The sequence below is a fragment of the Dromiciops gliroides genome, chromosome 5, assembly GCF_019393635.1.
Source record: "Dromiciops gliroides isolate mDroGli1 chromosome 5, mDroGli1.pri, whole genome shotgun sequence".
In the NCBI taxonomy this organism is placed as follows: Eukaryota; Metazoa; Chordata; class Mammalia; order Microbiotheria; family Microbiotheriidae; genus Dromiciops; species Dromiciops gliroides.
In genome coordinates this window covers 194700066-194719857 of record NC_057865.1, presented here as the reverse complement: position 1 = coordinate 194719857, position 19792 = coordinate 194700066, and the positions used below count along the sequence as shown (strand labels likewise).

Here is a 19792-nt window from a genome sequence, read left to right as displayed (position 1 = left end):
ACAGCTTGGCAGTTACTCAGCTGCAGGTCAGATTCTTGTAAAGCTTGCAGCTTTACATATAGCAATTGGAAGTTGAGGAGGGATGGAGAGACTTTGGAAAAGTTACTTTAGGAGGGGAGACTAGGTATGAGAACAATTGACAATAACAGGCAAATGTAAAAATATTTTGAGTTTTCTGTAGTTGCTCTATTAGTTTCCTCTCCAAAGCCAAGAACTTTCTTTATTTCAGAATTGTTATATTTGGTGCAAAGGCATCATCATTATAATTTTTTATTTAGGATTTTGATTTTAGGGGTAGGAGGAGCTAAACTGGATTGTCACTGTGCTAAGACTATATCAGAGTCTCCCAGTGTGAAGCTGCAGTAAAAAAGTTCTAGGCAAAGGGCTAGGGAAAACATGATACTATTGGCATATCAGTTAAATATGAATCAGTTTGCCAACAAAATGTCCAGTATTATTCCCAGGCTTGGAATTAGGCAGTGGCAGATGTGATAAAGCTATCAAAGGGGACCATTCTGCTGCATTTACTTTACTTTAAAATGCTTATATTGCATTTTTAAAGAGAATTAGAGGTTTAAAAAGCAGACTTTGAAGACCCACAACACAGAAAGTACGCTGTGTGTGTGTGTGTGTGTGTGTGTGTGCGCACTCATGCGCGTGCATGCGGAATGGGGGAGCAGGGAGAATCTCTAAAGGATTATGGCATGAACATATTTTAGAGCCAGTGATGGAGAAACAGGAATGGTATGTGCATGCATACATATAGGATCATAAGATCAGCCAAGAGCATGGGCAAAAGTAATTGGATATCATAGCCTAAAGGGGTCTTGGCTAGGGTTCTCTTTGGTCCATTGTGTTAACAAATGCTACCAGTTAGGCTAAGCAATGCCAATTGCTGCCAAAAAGAAGAAGAAGGGTCAAAGAAAGAGGAGATGAAGAGAAAAGGAAGAGGGAAGAGGGAAGGGAAGGAAAGGGAGAAGGGAAGGGGTGAGAGAGACAGAAAGAGGAGTATGGCAGAGAGAAGTGTTGTCACTCTTTGGACCCTATTCAGTAGGTTGTCCTAACTCCCCTTCACTTCCCCACCATTTCCAGCCTATCTACTGGGGTTAATTCATGTCAAGAAGAAAGAAAATACCCCGGCTTTTACATTTATGAATCGAAGAAGGAATATGAGACATAATTACTATCATTCACTGAAAGGGCTTTTCCCATAAGACTGGGCAGCTTGCCCCCATGGGTCCTTCCTACACAGATCTATCTTTACCATAATGCATGAAGTTAAGAGCATTAAAAATCATTCTTTAACTTCACTACTCTGATCAATACAATGATCCACAAGACAATTCCAAAAGGCTCATAATGAAAAAATGATAACTAACTCCACTTAATTTTTCTTGTTTTTTAAATAATATGGAAACATGTTTTGCATAATTTCATATGTATAATCAATATCATTGCTTGCCTTCTCATGTTAGGGGGGATGGGAAGAAGGGAGAGAATTTGGAACTCAAAATTTAAAAAGAAAAGAATGTTAAAAATGAGTAATAAATTAAAATGATTTTTAAAAGAAATAATAATTATTTAAAGACTTTAACTAGTATGGGGGAGAGGGGATGGTACAATGGGAAGGGCAATGAATTAATAGTCAAGAATCCTGGGTTCTAGTCCCACCTCTTTTACGATGACTTTCATAAAGTCATTAAACCTCTCTAGCCCAAAGATTCCTTATTTGTAAAATGAGGGAGCTGAGTGTGGTAATTTCCATGTTCCTTTTCAGCTCTGAAATTCTTTGACTCACAAAACATTTTAGATGAGTTAAGGCACCGTTTTCTGGAATATGTAGTATAGTCACTAGAAAACATATTAATAGCAATTTGAGTATATGATCGATTTATTCCCCACCATTGCTATCTAAAATAAATGCAGTAACTAAGGGAATAAGAAACAGGTGGAGTATATTTTGTTGGAGGATGGACAAGAAAGAAATAGGGCCCATGCTGGTTGAGGACTGAATGAACTCATCTGTAATCTGGTTCTAGGTAGTTAGCATGTCATCATTACCATCCACAACAACATCAATGACAACAACATCATTATCATCACTTCTAGTAGTAGTAACAATAATTCACATTTTTATAGCACTTGACAAAGTGCTTTCCTCATAACATCTCTGTGAGGTAGGTAGTGCAAATGCTGTTTCCCCCATTTCCTAGATAAGGAAATGTATTCAGAAAGGTTAAGTAAACTCACTCATTGTTAAGTAGTAAGTGAATGTTGGAGTCAAGATTCAAACCCAGGTCTTCTGACTCAATACCCAGTGTTATTTCCACTAAAGCACACTGAAGTAGGATCCTCCAAGAAAGGATAGAGATTTCAAGACAAACTACTTTTTTTTGTTTTTGTTTTTTTGCAGGGCAATCGGGGTTAAGTGACTTGCCCAGGGTCACACAGCTAGTAAGTGTTAAGTGTCTGAGGCTGGATTTGAACTCAGGTACTCCTGAATAGCTGGATTTGAACTCAGGTACTCCAGGGCCAGCGCTTTAACCACTGCGCCATCTAGCTGCCCCCAAACTACTTTTTAAAAAAGAATTTGCCTCGGGCCTGCCCTGCTCTCCTTTATAAACACACACAGCTCTGCCAGCATGTAATTACTTTTCCTTTCCAAAAGATGGGTGTAGGAGGAAAAAAGCCAAGCTCTATAAGTTATATTCCCATTTCCTTTACTTCAATACATCCCAGAGAATTGAAATACTTTACACATCTTGCTCAATGATTACTACATGACCCTCCATTTTTGGTTAGACAGTTTCTTTTTCTTTCTTTCTTTCTTTTTTTTCCCCCAGGGCAATGAGGGTAAGTGACTTACCCAGGGTCTCTCTGCTAGTACATGTGAAGTGTCTAAGGCTAGATTTGAACTCAGGTCCTCCTGAATCCAGGGCTGGTGCTTTATCCACTGAGCCACATAGCTGCCCCAGTTAGACGGTTTCTAATTTTAATTAGAATTATAATAATCAGTCACTTATAATTATCAAGATAACCAAAAATGAGGAAGAAGAGATAGTCATTTCAGTGTGCAGAATTCAAGAAGATTTTTTGAAAAGCAGATATTTGGTATTTGGCAAGAATTGTAATCACTCAATGTTTTTTGTTCATAAGCACTTACATATTCTGTTCCACACGACAAGCATGTCAACAAGCATCAACAAATTGACAAAAATATGATCTCTCTGTCTGGCCCACTAGAGATTTCCATAAAGTCCTAACTTTCAATTTCTTTATCTGTAAGATTACTGATTTGGGCTAAATGATCTCTAAGGTCCCTTCAATGCTATTGAAATAGTACAAATATGAGGTGATGAGGGTCTGCATCAGAGTGGCAGCAATGTCAGAGAGAAGGAGATGTTATGTAGGTAAAACTATAAACAAAGGATACACGTGAGTCTACATTAAATAAGCATCTATTTTGTTGTTAGTTAGTCATTGAGTCATATCCAACTCTTTGTGATCCTGTGGGCCATACTGTCCATGGGGTTTTCTCGGAAAAGTGGTTTGCCATTTCCTTCTCCAGTGGATTAAGGTAAACAGAGGCTAAGTGACTTGCCCAGGGTCACACAGCTAGTAAGTGTCTGAGGCTGGATTTGAATTCAGGTCTTCTTGACTCTCAGCCCAGTGACTCTATCCAATGAGTAACCTAGCTGTCTTGGGCTGGCTGGACAAAGTATCAAGGCACTCCAAGCAAGAGACAGGAGGATGCATGGGCAAGGTGAGTCAAACAACCACCAGCTACTCTCCTGACACTACCTCTCCTCTGACTCCAGTGGAAGCTCTCCAAGACCCTTTGCTTAACAGCTCATCAGTATCATCATCCCCTCATGGTGTTGCTTCTAGTGTGGTCCCTGCCACCATCATTCATGACAATAACTCTTGGAAAGACTCTAATAGTCAACTGCTTCTTTAGGTGCTGCTGTCACCTCTTCATCAGCCACAAGCCACTGACGACCCCAAAAAGAAAGTCCTTGGCACTAACAATTAGTACAACGCCTGAGATGGATCTGGTTTTATCAATGAAAGCAACAATAAGGAGGGACAGGCATGGTGGTGCATACCTGTCATCCCTGCTCCCTGGAAGGAGTTCTGAGCTGCAGTGGACTGAGATGATCAAGTGTTTGCACTAAGTTCAGCATTAATAAGGTGAGCTTCTGGGAGCAGAAAGGCCATCAGGAAGCTTACAAAGGGTGAACCAGCCCAATTTGGAAATACAGCAAGTCAGTACTCCCATGCTAATCACAGAGGGGAAGGGCTCATGAATAATCCTGGTATTTACAGCCCAGGTGAATTAGGGAGACCCTGTATTTTTTTTTAAATTGGTATAGTGGATAAAGCACTGGCCTTGGATTCAGGAGGACCTGAGTTCAAATGTGGCCTCAGACACTTGACACTTATTAGCTGTGTGACCCTGGGCAAGTCACTAGGTTGCCTTGACAAAAAAAAACAACCCAGAAACAAACAAACAAAAATTGCCTAGACACAGTGCTTTGCACAGAGTAAACAGTGGAGGCTTATTCATTCATTCATAATCTGTACATAATTATAAATAAATGCAAATACATTTAAAATATGTTTTCATATAGACTTTGCCTGCACATATAGTAAGTAGGTGGTTAACATTTGTTCTGTTGCTTACGGAAAAAGGGGATCAGTCAGAAAACATTTATTAAATACCTACTATGTGCCAGGCACTGTGCTAAGCACCAGAGGTATAAAGAAAAGCAAAAGACAGACCTCACTGCTGAGCTCACAGCCTAATGAAGGAAACAACATGAAATTAACTGTGTACAAACACAACATATACAGAACAAATTGGAGATAACCAACAGAAGGAAAACACTAGCATTAAGAGATAAGCCGGGAAAAGCTTCTTGTAGAAGGTAGAATTTTAGCTCAGACATGAAGGAAACCAGGGAAGCCAAGAGTTGGGGATGAGAAGGGAGAGAATTACAGGCATAAAAGACAGTAAGTAAAAATGTCTGCAGATGGCAGATGGATTGTCTCGTTTGAGGAATCAGCAAGCAAGTCAGTGTCACTGTATTACAGAGTATGTGGGGGTGATTATGGTGTAAGAAGACTGAAAAGGCAGGAAGGGGGCAGGTTATGAAGGGCTTTGAACATCAAACAGAGGATCTTATATTTGATCTTGTAGGTGATAGGAAGCCACAGATGTACATTTAATAGTGGGGTGACAAGGTCACATCTGTGCTTTAAAAAAGATGAATTTGACAGCTCAGTGGAAGACAGACTGGAATGGGGAGAACCTTGTGGCAGGGAGATCAATGAGCAGACTACTGCAGTAGTTCAGGTGTGAGGTGATAGGGGCCAGCACCAGGACGATGTTGGTGTCACAGGGGAGAAGGGGGCATTTACTAGAGATGTTATGAAGGCAAAAATTGACAACACTTGACAAAAGATTGGCAGGGGGGGGGTTGGGGAGGGGCAGAGAGAATGAAAGGTTGAGGATGATATCTAGGTTGCAAGCCTGAGTGACAGGGAGGATGGTGTTATCCTTGTAGGGAAGTTAGGAAGAAGGGGAAGGTTGATGGGGGGTAGGGGTGGAGAAGGGGAAATGAAGAGATATTAATTCAGTTTTAGATATGTTGATACGGTAGATCATCCAGTTCAAGATGTCCAGTCAGTAGTTGGAGATGTGAGCATGGAGGTTAGGAAAGATTTTTCAAGTGTAAATGCTATTATTGCTAACCACGCTTAAGGTTATAATTTCTTGATTTTTCTTTAATTTAATTTAATTTTCTACTTACACATTAAAATAGTATCAAATTCCCTACACTATAAATGTATTGACAAAGGCAACACTTTTGTTGCTGGAGGGAATTAGGGCAAAGGTCACCAGCCCTTTTTGGTATTCTCTAACTAAGTTAGCTCAGCTCTTGTGATTGGATGGTGTCCAAGAGGCATGATGGGGAGTTGAGAGGTCTCTCCTCATCCCGGCTCATTTGCAATTTTGAGCTCACAGAGGTCATTTGCCATTTTGCTATTTGGAACCCCTGAGAATGATTTGGGAAGACTATAAGTATAATAGGAAATAAAAATAAAAATAATTTCTTGACAATACAATGATAAAATAACAGGTCTGTGCCAACAAAACCAAACCAAATGGTAACAGACTGAGAGATGTAATATGTTGGGTCATAGAATTGGAGCTAGAAGAGACCTTAGAGTTTCCCTAGTCTAACCTTTTCATTTTACAGATAGGGAAGCCTACATAGGTTAAGTGACCCACCCAATATCACATAGATAGTAAGTGGTAGAACCAGGAACCAGGAACATGGATACACTGAAAGCCCAGAGGTTCTATCCACTGCATTACATTAACTTGGAAATAGCAACTTGATGGTATAGTGGTTAAATATTGGATTTGGAGTCAGGTAGACCTGAGTTTAAATCTCATCTCAGAGGGCAGCTAGGTAGCACAGTGGATAAAACTGGCCTTGGATTCAGGAGGACCTGAGTTCAAATCCAGTCTCAGACACTTGACAGTAACTGTGATGCTGGGCAAGTCACTTAACTCTCATTGTCCTGCAAAAAACCCCACCCCAACCCCCCGCCCCCCAAAAAAACCAAAAACCCCACAAAAACAAACAACAAAAAAACCCCAAAATAATTCCCATCTCAGACACTAGTTGTATCACCCTAGGCAAGACACTTGACCTTTCAGCCTCAGTTTCCTCACCTTCAAATGGGCGATAATAACAGCACCTACCTTTCTGGGTCATTGTGAAGATAAAATGAGATGGCATATGTAAAGCATTTTGCAAAGCTACAGAAATGCTAGCTATTATTATTAGCAATTGAGGAGAAATGAAGTTTAAAAAACAAGGTTTTCCTAATGGCTTTTTAGGTACCTAACTGGGTATAGCAGACTCTGGTCTCAATGTTAAAAGGGGTAAATACTTTGAAGCTATGGGATTTTCAGAGATGAGGTCCTAACTACTGCCATCTCTGCAAAGAAGCTGCATCATAGTTGAAGACCAACAGATGGTAGCAGTGAGCAATCCAGGTGACCTACCCTGCAGAGAATAGCTGTTTTGAATGTTCAACAGAGAACTCAGTGGAGAAGTATAGCAGAAAGCAGTGTGATGATGTTAATCAAAGGCTAATTACTTTTCCTTTTTGACATCTTCGGATTTCTTTAGAACCATCTATATTTATTACTAGAAACTCCCATTTGGCATATTCAAAAGGCAAAAAAAAAAAAAAAAAAAAAAAAAGGTTCTTCAGGCAATTATTAAGTCCCTGCAAAGGTTCTATGGTTTGTGAGCCCTGGCTTACGTGTGACTTACCCCTAGAATAGAGAGGAGAGGTTCTTTTTCTTTGTCTTCCTTTCATACTGCTCAGTCCATTAGGCTTATTTTGGATTGTAGGTCAAACCCAAAGCTAAATGTCAGAGTATAAAATGCCTTTTTTCACTTCCTTCCTATCCATACTTCTCTCCTTTAAGACTCCTTCTTAGGGGCTGCTACGTGGCGCAGTGGGTAAAGCACCAGCCCTGGATTCAGGAGGACCTGAGTTCAAATCTGGCCTCAGACACTTGACACTTAGTAGTTGTGTGACCCTGGGCAAGTCACTTAACCCTCACTGCTCCCTCCTCCCAAAAAAGTTATCCTTCCTATTTAACAGGAACCTTCTGGAGAGAACACCTTTACTCAAAGGAATAAATGTGATGGTAGGCATTATATGCAGAGTGAGGGGGCGTAGTGTTGAGCAGGTACTTTTAGTGCCCTCCCAAGTGCTCTATTTAGGTATAAAAATTGCCTCCTCTGAGTAGGGCTTGCTCTTTTTAGCCACATTATTAGATCTAGCTTAATTACTGGGCCAGATAGCTGGACAGGCACATTTCAGTGTTAACGTTTGGTCTGGTGGGGAAGAAGTCTGGAGGAAGTAGAGTTTGAATGAGGTTCAAAAGCCAAGAATAATAATGATAAGAGCTAGACTTTATATGGTGCTTTAAGTTTTTCAAAGCACTTTATAAACTTTATTATCTCATTTCATCCTCACAATAACCATGGAAAATATTATTATTATTATTAACTGTTTTACAGATGAGGAAACTGGCTTGCTGAGGCCACACAGCTAGTAGGTGTTTGAGATCAGATTTGAATTCAGGCTTTCTAGACTCTATACATTGTACCACCTATGTGCCTCAAAGTTTGGACATATTCCCTGGCTAAGTCCTATTTGAACCTGGAAATTATCATAGTAACTCTGCAAATATTGTACAGCAGATATAGTTGAACCCTGTTGTTAATAAGGGATCATATTTATGGTATGCTTTTCAGTTTATGAAGTAAACCTTTCTCAAAACAACCCGTGTGAAGAATTGCAAATGCTGCTAATCCCCTTTGACTTTTGAGGAAACTGAGGCTGAAGTGAGTGATTTATCCACATGGCTAACAAGCAGCAGATCTGGGGCTGGAATCCAGGCCTTCCAACTTGAAGCCTAGTGCTCTTTCCACTATACCAACTGCCCTAGTTGACGTGCAGCTCATTATAACGTCCATTCGTATGACCCATTAAAACCCCAGAAACAAAACAATTATATCCATTGAGATCATGGTTGTAGCACAATAGCCTAATAGGTAGGTCTTAATACTATCCCCTAATACTAACATTTTAAAAGGATTCTGGGCTGTACTTTACTATCTCTTTGCTTTTTTAGCACAGGGACAATTACTATTCCTACTAACCCAGAAATGAAATAATAGAATTGATTATTGTGGCATTTAATGACAAGGAAACAGAGGTTCTGGCTGGTCATGTGGTTAGAGTCAGAATATGAATCTAGGCCTCCTGACTCATCAAGCTAGATGAGAAGAGCTAGAGAAACAGAATCACAAAACGTGGTTCAGAAGCTGTGGGGATAGTTTGTCTTAGCACATCATGTACTAAAGACACTGTAGCTCTACTATGCAGTCAGCCTCTTTCTGTTGTGGGGAGCCATACCGTACATAAGGTGCTATTCTGGTTTGTTTCTCTTATTTTTTTTTAATTTTTTTTTTTTTAGTGAGGCAATTGGGGTTAAGTGACTTGCCCAGGGTCACACAGCTAGTAAGTGTGTGTTAAGTGTCTGAGGCCGAATTTGAACTCAGGTACTCCTGACTCCAGGGCTGGTGCTCTATCCACTGCGCCACCTAGCTGCCCCATGGTTTGTTTCTCTTGAACAGATATAACCCTGGAGAAGTAATTGATAACCTTGTGTCACACTGGGATTGAAGGGCCAGTCCTATGGTATTTTCTGGTTTTCTTTGTTAGTGTCCTTTTATTATCGAATGTTTGAAGGTGAATTAGACAGTGGCAATGGGAGTAGGGGGATGTTATTAGCATCTAGGTGAAATGGGAGGCATGTGACTTCTTCACTACTGCCTGCCCATCTGCCAAAAATGGGTGAAAGATACACTGGCTGTTATCTTATATACCTTTTGCTCTTTTCAGAAAGTAGTTATTGGACAAGAAAATTGCCAGCACAGAGTGGTAATTGAATAAACTTTAAGAAACTAAGCCCAGTGCTTTAATCATATAGAAACCATAGACTGCTAGGCACCTCAAACTCCAAGGACACACTGGGTATTCTTGGAATTGGCCCAGGGGTTTAAATGGAAATTTCTACAGTATTGGAGCAAATATTATGGTTCCTAAGTCCAAATGAATTCTGAATGTCTAATGATTCTCTAGGGATTACGACTGTTGCTGCTTCTTTGGCTAGCATTTTGTGGAACTGAAGCTGGTTGTGGCAAGATGAGGACTGCCTGGGACAGCAGCAGACTTCCTTGGCTGTCCATCTTTTGTCATGGCTCCAAATACCTTCAGCGGTTTGGGGGTGGGTCTTGTTCATTGGTGAGAGGTTATTTTAATTGGCTAGCCCCAACCATTGAATCACACCACCTTCCTTCTGTGCCAGCACATTCTTCCCTCTCCTCCATTCCCCTTTTCATCTCTTGTTCTATGAATAGTGTTCATAGAACTGGGAGTGAAGGGAAGGGAGTGAGTGTTTATATACCCATCTACCATGTGCCAGATACTGTGTTAGGCACTTTTTACAAATATTATCTCTATTGCTTCTCATTCAATTGCCCTTTGGCTCTACTCTCTATAAGAGTGATTTCACCCTTCCCTGCCCACAATTCCCCTATATGTGTTGTCTTTCCCCATCAGAATGTGAGATTTTTAAGTGCAGAGACTATGAGTCTTTCATACTGGTATTCCCAGCACTTAGCCCAGTGCCTTGCATGTAGTAAGCACTCAATAATGACCATTCATTCATTCATTCATTCATTCATTCATTCATTCACTCTAATGAAACAGATTATAGGTCCATAGAAAGAACTTCCTAGTTACTAATGATATCCAGAAATGTACTTTAGCCAACTTTGTGAGCTCCTTATCATTTGAGGCATTCCAGAAAAAGCTAGATCATAATGTTGGGAGAGTTTGTATAAGGGATTCATCTATTAAGTAGAAGTCTGAATCAGTAGCTCTTTCCGGGTACCTTACAATGCTGAGACTCTATGATTCTTTAATCTCTTTTATTCATCTACCCCTGAAGATGTGCAGGAAATGACAAAAAAGATATCTCCAAATCTCACATGATTGCAATCATTTTCTTTTCTCTCTCTCTCTCTCTCTCTCTCTCTCTCTCTCTCTCTCTCTCTCTCTCACACACACACACACACACACACACATATATCTTTCATTAAACTTTTATTGAACACCTCCTGTGTTCAAGGAGTGTGTTGTATTAGAAGCTACTCATGACCTTGTTGGCAGATATTTTGGGTGTGTGTAGTTAATTCAGGTTAATTCATTGGGCACTCATCCAGATGTATTTGTCTTAATCCAGAGTGAAATATTTATTTAATTCAACAAACACTTACCATCCTCCCCCACCCCCACCCCAGTCCCTACAGCATATGCAGAGCACTGTGCTGGGAACTCATGATTTATTTTCACATTGGATATTATAACTTTTAATTTATTGCTATAGTCCACCAAATACTCTCCAAGTTTCCCTAGAGCTAGATTCCAGCATGTTCAATGGAAACTGCAGATTTGCCAGCTCAAGCCTTGTTCAATAAATATTTATGGGCTTAACACTTTAATCAATGATTTGTATCGATCAAGGTATAGAAGGTCCTTTTATAAAATATTCAGATAACACAAAACTGGAAAGGAGAGCTAACAGACTAAGAGTAAAGATCCAAAAAGACAGGCTAGGACACCGGACCAAATGTAATAGAAATTTAATAGGGGTAAATGAAAAGCTTTACACTTGGGTTTAAAAAATCAGCTTCACGAGGGCAGCTAGGTGGCTCAGTGGATAAAGCACTGGCCCTGGATTCAGGAGGACCAGAGTTCAAATCTAGCCTTAGACACTTGACACTACCTGTGTGAGCCTGGGCAAGGCATTTAACCCTCATTGCCCCAGAAAAAAAAAAATCAGCTTCACAAATACAAGAAGTAGGTGTGGTATGGCAAGGCACATGAAAAAAGTTTGTAAGAAAAATATGGGGGCCCCTAGGTGGAGCAGTGGATGGGGCACCGGCCTTGGATTCAAGAGTACCCGGGTTCAGGTCCGACCTCAGACACTTGACACTTACTGGCTGTGTGACCCTGGGCAAATCACTTGGCCCCCATTGCCCCGCCAAAAAAAAGAAAAGAAAAGAAAAAGAAAAATATGGGGGTTTTGGTATATATGTCTATTTATGTATATATTATTTACTCATTTAGCATGTAAGCTCCTTGAGGGCAGGGATTAGTTCCCCTTTTTCTTTGAAGACCCACTCTTTAATACAGTGTAAACCCTGTAAGCAAATAGCTTGCTGACTAACTGATTAAGTGACTGATTAATGGACTGAAAGCTCAGTTGAGTTTATATTGTGATAGGAAAGTCGAAAATCTGAATGAAATTTGGGGCTACTTTAAGAGGAGTAGCTATACTCTGTCCTGGTCATGGAGCCTTAGATGTAGAATTGGAAGGGAGTTTAGAGGTCAGTTTGTTACTTATTTTGCAGATGAGTAAACTGAGGCCCAGAGAAGTTAGGTGACTTTCCCAAAGGGTGGTAGGTGATAGAGTTGAGATTTGAGCCCAGGTCTTCTAGAATCCCAATTTAATTCTCTTTTCACCATACCATGTTGCCTGCAGGTAAAGGATTGTGTTTAGTTCAAGTCACCACATTTTTGAAAGGAGATTGAAAATGTAGAGGAAGCTCACAGGATTTACAGAATGTTGTCTGGAGGCTATCCAGAAAGGTGAAAGGCCTTGTGTCAAGCAATAACCATAAAATATCAGTTGAAGGAACTGGGGTAAGACTGAATTGAAAACTCTCTTCAAGTATTTTAAGGGTTGTATTATGGAAGAGGAGGTCGGATTGTTCTGTTTGGTTCTGGGGCACAGGATTAGAAAAACAAGGAGCAGAAATTGAAAAGAGCTAGCCAAAAGGTTAATGGGCTCCCCCCCACCCCCCACTGAAAGTCTTTAGGCAGAGGCTAGATGATCACTTTTTGATTATGCTATAAAGGGGATTCATTTTTAGGTGTGGGTTGGACTAGATGGCTATTGATGTCCTTTACAACTCTGAAATTCTCAGATTAATTAATAAGCTCTTATAGTAAAATAGGAGACAAATGATAGATAGGGTGTTAAAAAGAGAAAGTTATTCATCTGGGGCAGCAAAGTGGTCCTTGGGCAAAATTATGAACAAGGAAAATTTGGTTTTTGTTGCACTAATCTTCACATTTTGTGTATTTTTTAACCCTCAAAAGAGTCCACTTATCCTCATATTGAGGTCCCTGGTCTCCTTACCATGTCCCTTATATACCTGTCAAAACCTTTGGTCAAGTATTTCATTCTTACTAAGTATGACTTTGAAGAGCAGCAGTTCTCTGGAACTACCTCTATGTTGTTGGACAAGTTACTTAACTTTTCTAGCCCTGTTTCCTCAGTTATAAAGTGAAGGGGTTGGATTTGATGGCTTCGGAGGCCCCTTTCAATTCTAAACTTAAGATATTCATCTTAAAGCCTAGAGAATGAAACTCTAGTGGTAAATTAGTTGAGTAGATGAGTGGGGGGTTTTTTGGCCTAGGGTGGAAGAGAAGAGTGAGACTTTAGAATATGCATTCATAATCTGGGATCTATGAACGTGTGTGTGTTTGTGTGTGTATAACTATTTCATTATAATGGGTTTCTTTCAAAATTCTCCATATTTTATTTTATGCCTTTATTCTGAGAAGGCATCCAAAGACTTCTTTGAAATGCCAAAGGGGTCTATGGCACAAACAAGGTGAAGAAGTTCTGCTTTACTCCCTAAGAAAAAATCTCCAGGGCTAGATGGGTTTACAAATGAATTCTATCAAACATTTAAAGAACATTAATTCCAATGCTATACAAACTATTTGGAAAAATGGGTGAAGAAGGAGTTCTACCAAGTTCCTTTTATGACACAAATATGGTGTTGATACCTAAACCAGGCAGAGCCAAAACAGTGAAAGAAATTACAGACCCTAATGAATATTGATGCAAAAATCTTAAATAAAATATTAACAAGGAGATTGCAGCAAGTGATCACCAGGATAATACACTATGACCAGGTGGGATTTATACCAGGAATGCAAGGCTAGTTCAACATTAGAAAAACTATTAATATAACCAACCACATCAATAACAAAACTAACCAAAATCATATGATTATCTCAATAGATGCAGAGAAAGCTTTTGACAAAATACAACACTCATTCCTATTAAAAACACTAGCGAGCATAGGAATAGGTGGAGCTTTCCTTAAAATAATAAGCAGTATCTACCTAAAACCATCAGCAAGTTAGAGGACTTCCCAATAAGATCAGGGGTGAAACAGGGATGTCCATTATCACCTCTATTATTTAATATTGTACTAGAAATGTTAGCTATAGCAATTAATTAATTAATTTAATTAAGGAATTAAAGGAATTAGAATAGGCAAGGAGGAAACAAAACTTTCACTCTTTGAAGATGTTATGGTGGTATACTTAAAGAATCCTAAAGAATCAACTAAAAACTGCATGAAACAATGAACAACTTTAGCAAAGTTGGAGGATATAAAATAAACCCACATAAATCATCAGCATTTCTATACATGACCAACAAAGCTCAGCAGCAAGAGATAGAAAGAGAAATTCCATTTACAGTAATGGTAGACAATACAAAATACTTGGCAGTCTACCTGCCAAGACAAACCCAGGAACTCTATGTTTTGGTTTGTTTTTGTTTTGTTTTGTGGGGCAGGGAGGGTTAAGTGACTTGCCCAGGGTCACACAGCTAGTAAGTGTCAAGTGTCTGAGGCCGGATTTGAACTCAGGTACTCCTAAATCCAGGGCCAGTGCATTATCCACTGTGCTACCTAGCTGCATGCCCCGCCCCGCGTCGCCTCCCCCCCCCCCCAGGAACTCTATGAACATAATTACAAAACACTTTTCACACAAATAAAATCAGATCTATGTAATTGGGAAAATATAAATTCCTCATGGATAGGCCGAGCTAATATAATAAAAATGACAATTCTACCTAAATTAATTTATCTATTTATTCAGTGCCATGCCAATCAGACTACCTAAAAATTATTTTATGGAGTTAGAAAAAACAATAATAAAATTCATCTGGAAAAAGAAAAAGTCAAGAATATCAAGGGAACTAATAAAAAAAATGCACAGGAAGATGGGCTAGCCATACCAAATTTGAAGCTATACTATAAAGCAGCAGTCATCAAAACTATTTGGTACTGGCTAAGAAATAGAGTGGTGGGGGGCAGCTAGGTGGCACAGTAGATAAAGCACTGGCCCTGGATTTAGGAGTACCTGAGTTCAAATCCGGCCTCAGACACTTGACACTTACTAGCTGTGTGACCTTGGGCAAGTCACTTAACCCTCATTGCCCTGCAACAAAACAAAACAAAACAAAAGAAATAGAGTGGTGGATCAATGGAATAGGTTAGGCACAGGAGACACAGTAGTAAATGATTATAGTATAGTATATGCATTACACTAAGGCATTGTTGGTGGAGCTGTGAACTGATCCAACCATTCTGAAGAGCATTTTGAAACTATGCCCAAAGGGCTATGGGACTGTTCATACCCTTTGACACAGTGGTACCACTGCTAGGTCTGTATCCCAAAGAGACCATAGAAAAGGGAAAAGGACCCACATGTACAAAAATATTTATAGCAGCTCTCTTCGTGGTGGCAAAGAATTGGAAATCGAGGAAATGCCCATCAATAGGGGAATGGCTAAACAAGTTGTGGTATATTAATGTAACGGAATACTATTGTGCTGTAAGAAATGATGAGCAGGAGGAGTTCAGAGAAACCTGGAAGGACTTACATGAACTGATGCCAACTAAGAGGAGCAGAACCAGAACATTGTACACAGTAACAGCAACATTGTGTGATAAACAATGGTGATAGACTTGGCTCTTCTCAGCAGTGCAATGATCCAAAACAGTTTCAAGGAACCCATGATAGAAAATGTTCTCAACATCCAGAAAAAAGAACTATGAATTATGAATCAGATTGAACCATACTGTTTCTACTTTTGGACTGTTTTTTTTCCTTCTTTTTTTGAGGTTTTTTCCTTGTGCTCTGAGTCTTCTTTTACAAGATGACTACTGTAGAAATATGTTTAATGTGATTGTACATATACAACCTATATCAGACTGCTTTCTGTCTTGGGGAGGAGGGAGGGAAGGGAGGGTGGGAGAAAAAAAAATTTGGAACTAAAAATCCTGTGAAAACAAATGTTGAAAACTATCCCTATATGTAACTGGAAAATAATAAAATACTTTAGAGTGAGGAAAGATAGAAGCGGAGTATCCTAGAACCTGATCTGGTAAAGAATCACATATAACTTATGATCTGGTCCATTCCTTTTCTCTTCATACTGCAGATCTACTTGTTTTGTTTAATATGCTCAGAATAAACCCAACACACACCACAATTTCTGTGGACAGAGTCAGGAAGAGTCATCAAGGGGAATGGGAGATGACTTTAGTCTCTCACAAAAGTCTGGGTATAACAGTAACAGTTAATTAAACTGACTAACATTTATTAAGTGCCGACTATGTGCCAGGTATCTGTTAGATTCTGGGCTTTATGAAAACAGAAATCAAAGTCCTTGCAATGAAAAAAGCTTACAGTCTGTCAGGGGAGACAATATATTCATAAAATTTAGGATAGAATGTAGAGTATACAAAATGAATACTAGGTTAAAAAATTTTAGGGGGGAAGAGGAAGGTACTAGCAGCTAGGGTATCAGGAAAGACTTCTGGCAGGAGGTAGCATTTGAGGGGAGCTTTTAAAAGAACGGGGGCCTCTAAGAGATAGGAGTAAGGAGAGTGTGTATTCTAGGCACAGGAGACAGCCAGTATAAAAATGTAGAGAAAGAGGATGGAATACTGTGTATGACGAACAGGAAGAGGCTAATTATCTGGACCTTGGGATGTGTCAAGGGTAGTAAAAAGGCCGGAAAAGTAGGTCAGAGCAGGTTGTAAAGGTCCATAAATGCCGAACAGAGGAGTCTGCATTGAATGCTTGAGGGAATAGGGAACTTATGGGGGTGGGGGGAAGAGGAAGAGAGGGGGGAGGGGAGACACACAGACAGAGAGAGAGAGAGAGAGAGACACACAGAGAGAGACACAGACACAGGCAGAGAAAGAGAGTCCAAGAAATCAACAATATCAAATGCTCCAGAGAGGTCAGGAAAGATGAAGATTAAGAAAAAGGCAATTTAATTAATTTGGCAATTAAGAAATTGATTGGGCACCTTGGAGGGGTCACTTTCAGTTGAAGGAGGAGGTAAAAAAACAGATGTAAAGGGCTGAATAGTGAGAAGAGCTGAAAAAGAGAAATTTCAAAAAACTCTTTCTTTAGCTTATTTTAAACATAAAAAATATTTTAGTTTATCAATGGAAATATTAGCTTATTTGAAAGCATAATAATGGTTTATCTTTTTTAATCAACAACATACCCAAAGGCCAAATAATAGATTTAATATGCATTTCATATTTTTAGATTTATAAACTATTTAACTATAGAAACAGTCCCCTTACTGAAAAAATCTAGTTAAGGTACCTGGTCTTTAAATGAGGAATGTTTTTTAAAAGGTTGCATTAAATGTCCCAGAGACTGTTAAATTTAACATGCCCCAAATTGAGTGCATTATCTCCACACTCCCCTCCAAATTCTTCCAAACTTCACAATTTTTATATTAGGCCCAACCATCCTCCCAGTCTTCCGGGTTTATAATCTCAGCATTAATAATAATAGCTAACATTTATATAGCACTTAATATATGCCAGGCATTTTGCTGAATGCTTTAAGTTATTATCTCATTTGATCCTCTCAACAACTCTGAGAGGAAAGTGCTATTATTACTCCCATTTTACAGATGATGAAATCAAGGCAGAAAGATTAAGTGATTTGCCCAGGGTTACACAGCCAGTAAGGGTCTGTGTCTGGATTTGAACTCAAGTCTTCTTGACTCCAGGCCCAGTACTTTGTCCACTGAACTACCTAACCTTACCAAAGACTCACTCTCCTCTTAACTCACCTATTCAATCAGTTGTCAAATCTTTCTATTTTTATCTATAAAACATCTTTTGCATACGACCCCTTCTCTCTACTAAAAAACCACATCATCTTAGTTCAGGCTCTCATTTGTCTCTCACCTGTACTATTGCAATAGCCTTCTTTCTTGATTGGTCTTTCATCCTCGAGTTTCTCACCATTCCAGTTGATACTACACATTGTTGACAAAGTAATTTTCTTTAAATACAGTTCTGATCATGTCACTCCCCTACTTAATCAACTTCACTGGTTCCTTGTTGACCAAGATTAAATATAAATTCTTCTATTTAACTTCTAAAGCCCTTCATAATCTGGCTCAACCCAATTTTTCCAGCCTCAGTGGACATTTGCTCCCCCTCCAACATTCTTCTTTTCAGGCAAACTGACCTCTTTGTTCTTCACCCAGGAGCCTCTATCTCCAGTCTCCAAGTCTCTGCATTAGCAATTCTCTGCCTAGCATGCTCAGCTTCTTCCCCTCTACCTCATGGAATCCCTCTCTTCCTTCAAGATGCAGCACAAGTATCACCTTCTACATGAATCCTTTCCTGATTCCCCCCACTTGCTATGCCCTCCCTCCCCAACCCTCTAGTATCTAACTATTTTGTATTCATTTGGATTTGTTCTGCATATATTTTTCTCTGTATTTGTTGCCATTAGAATGTAACCTACGTGCCTGTAGGGATTATCTCATTCACTCTATCTGTATTCTCAGTGCCTAGCACGTTGCCTGGCACACAGTGGAGACTTCAAAAATGCTTTTTGATTCATAAAGAGAGTCTCAGCTTTTCTTTTTCCAAGATACCACAAAAGGTTCTCAGGCCAGGTGAACACCAGACAAAAGGAATGAAAGGTTGCCTCTTATTAGGTGATTGGGGCTACATAGGCAGCCACCTGGGGTGTAATTAACAATGCACATAATCCATTCTAAATGCTTCTCTAAGGCATTTTTAAAAGCAGATCAACCAGTTATAAATCCCTAATTGGCCAAATTGACTATATATCATTTGAAATAATCTGGTGATTACCAACTCTTCATTTCACTCTGTGCTGTGTAAAATGGTGAGATTTACTTAGGTTAATGTCTACCACAGTGATTCTGTCCCCTCTTCCCCACATGCATACCTTCTAGGATTACATGTAAACTAATTCTGTCCTTTTCTGTTGGAATCGAGGGATCGGCTTTTCCACACAATTTCAGTCAAATTTGCTCTCAACAGAAGTCTTCCTTAATTTATTTTATGTTTCACATAAAATCTCCAGTCTAAAAGACCCTAACCAGGACCCAAGTAGTTCTCAATTTCCAAATTTCCTGGAGGAGGAAAACATGTTGTGTCGTCTGAGACAGATTTTAATCCCTTTGTTGCAGAGTACCTATCACCTACCTTGCTCATGACCCAATCTCTTCAGATGTCTTCTCCTTGGATGTTCTCTGCCGGTAATTCCCCTTGAACAAGAGTCTAGAAAAAGCCACAGATCACGGGAGAAGCTTTGGAGCACATTCATGTCTATTCTCTGCCTTTCCCCTGGCTCATTGCCTGCTTCCTGGTACAGAGACAAGATGACGTTTTGCAGGGTTGACTGCTAAACCATCCTCCCGCCCCCATCCCCACTCTTGTGCCCCTCCCTTTTTCTTTCCAGGGCTCTGGAATGTGTCACATGGGAAATCGATCATGTGGCTTAGTGGAAGAATCTAACCATCTCCCTACCCCCTTCCTTTCAGCAACAAAGCAGCAGAAATATCTGAACTAGATTGGTTGGTTCTATGCAAGAAACTCAGCATGAAAAGGGAAGCCTTTACTAGCGCGCGGGCACACACACACACACACACTATTCCCTTTCTGTTTTCCACCTCAGGTTTTCATCTGGGTTTTCCAAGATTTACAGATTAGGGATGAAAATAGTACTTTTCCCCCCTATCATTATTCCATCCTACTCTCTAATTACCATGAAGACTGTGTATCTGGTCATTGAGGAGAACAGTTACTCTGACTTCAGAGCTAGCAAGATAAGATGTTCCTCTAATTTGTCTCAGAACATTCTTACCCCAAGAAGGACAATATCTTCAGCACCAAGGACAGCATCATTCTACCTGCCCCAGAGGTGATTAAAGGAATTAGTTGATTTCACCATT

The 19792-nt window shown here is 39.7% G+C and overlaps 1 protein-coding gene across 1 annotated transcript in view; it reads right to left on the bottom strand.

Annotated features, from left to right (window-relative positions):
* Nucleotides 1-19250, bottom strand: part of GPR19 (G protein-coupled receptor 19) — a 37431-nt gene extending 18181 nt beyond the window's left edge. Inside the window, exon 1 of the mRNA XM_043965759.1 lies at nt 19044-19250. The gene's annotated coding sequence lies outside the window, so the exon portion shown is untranslated. The remainder of the gene's footprint in view (nt 1-19043) is intronic.
* Between the last annotated feature and the right edge of the window lie 542 nt (nt 19251-19792).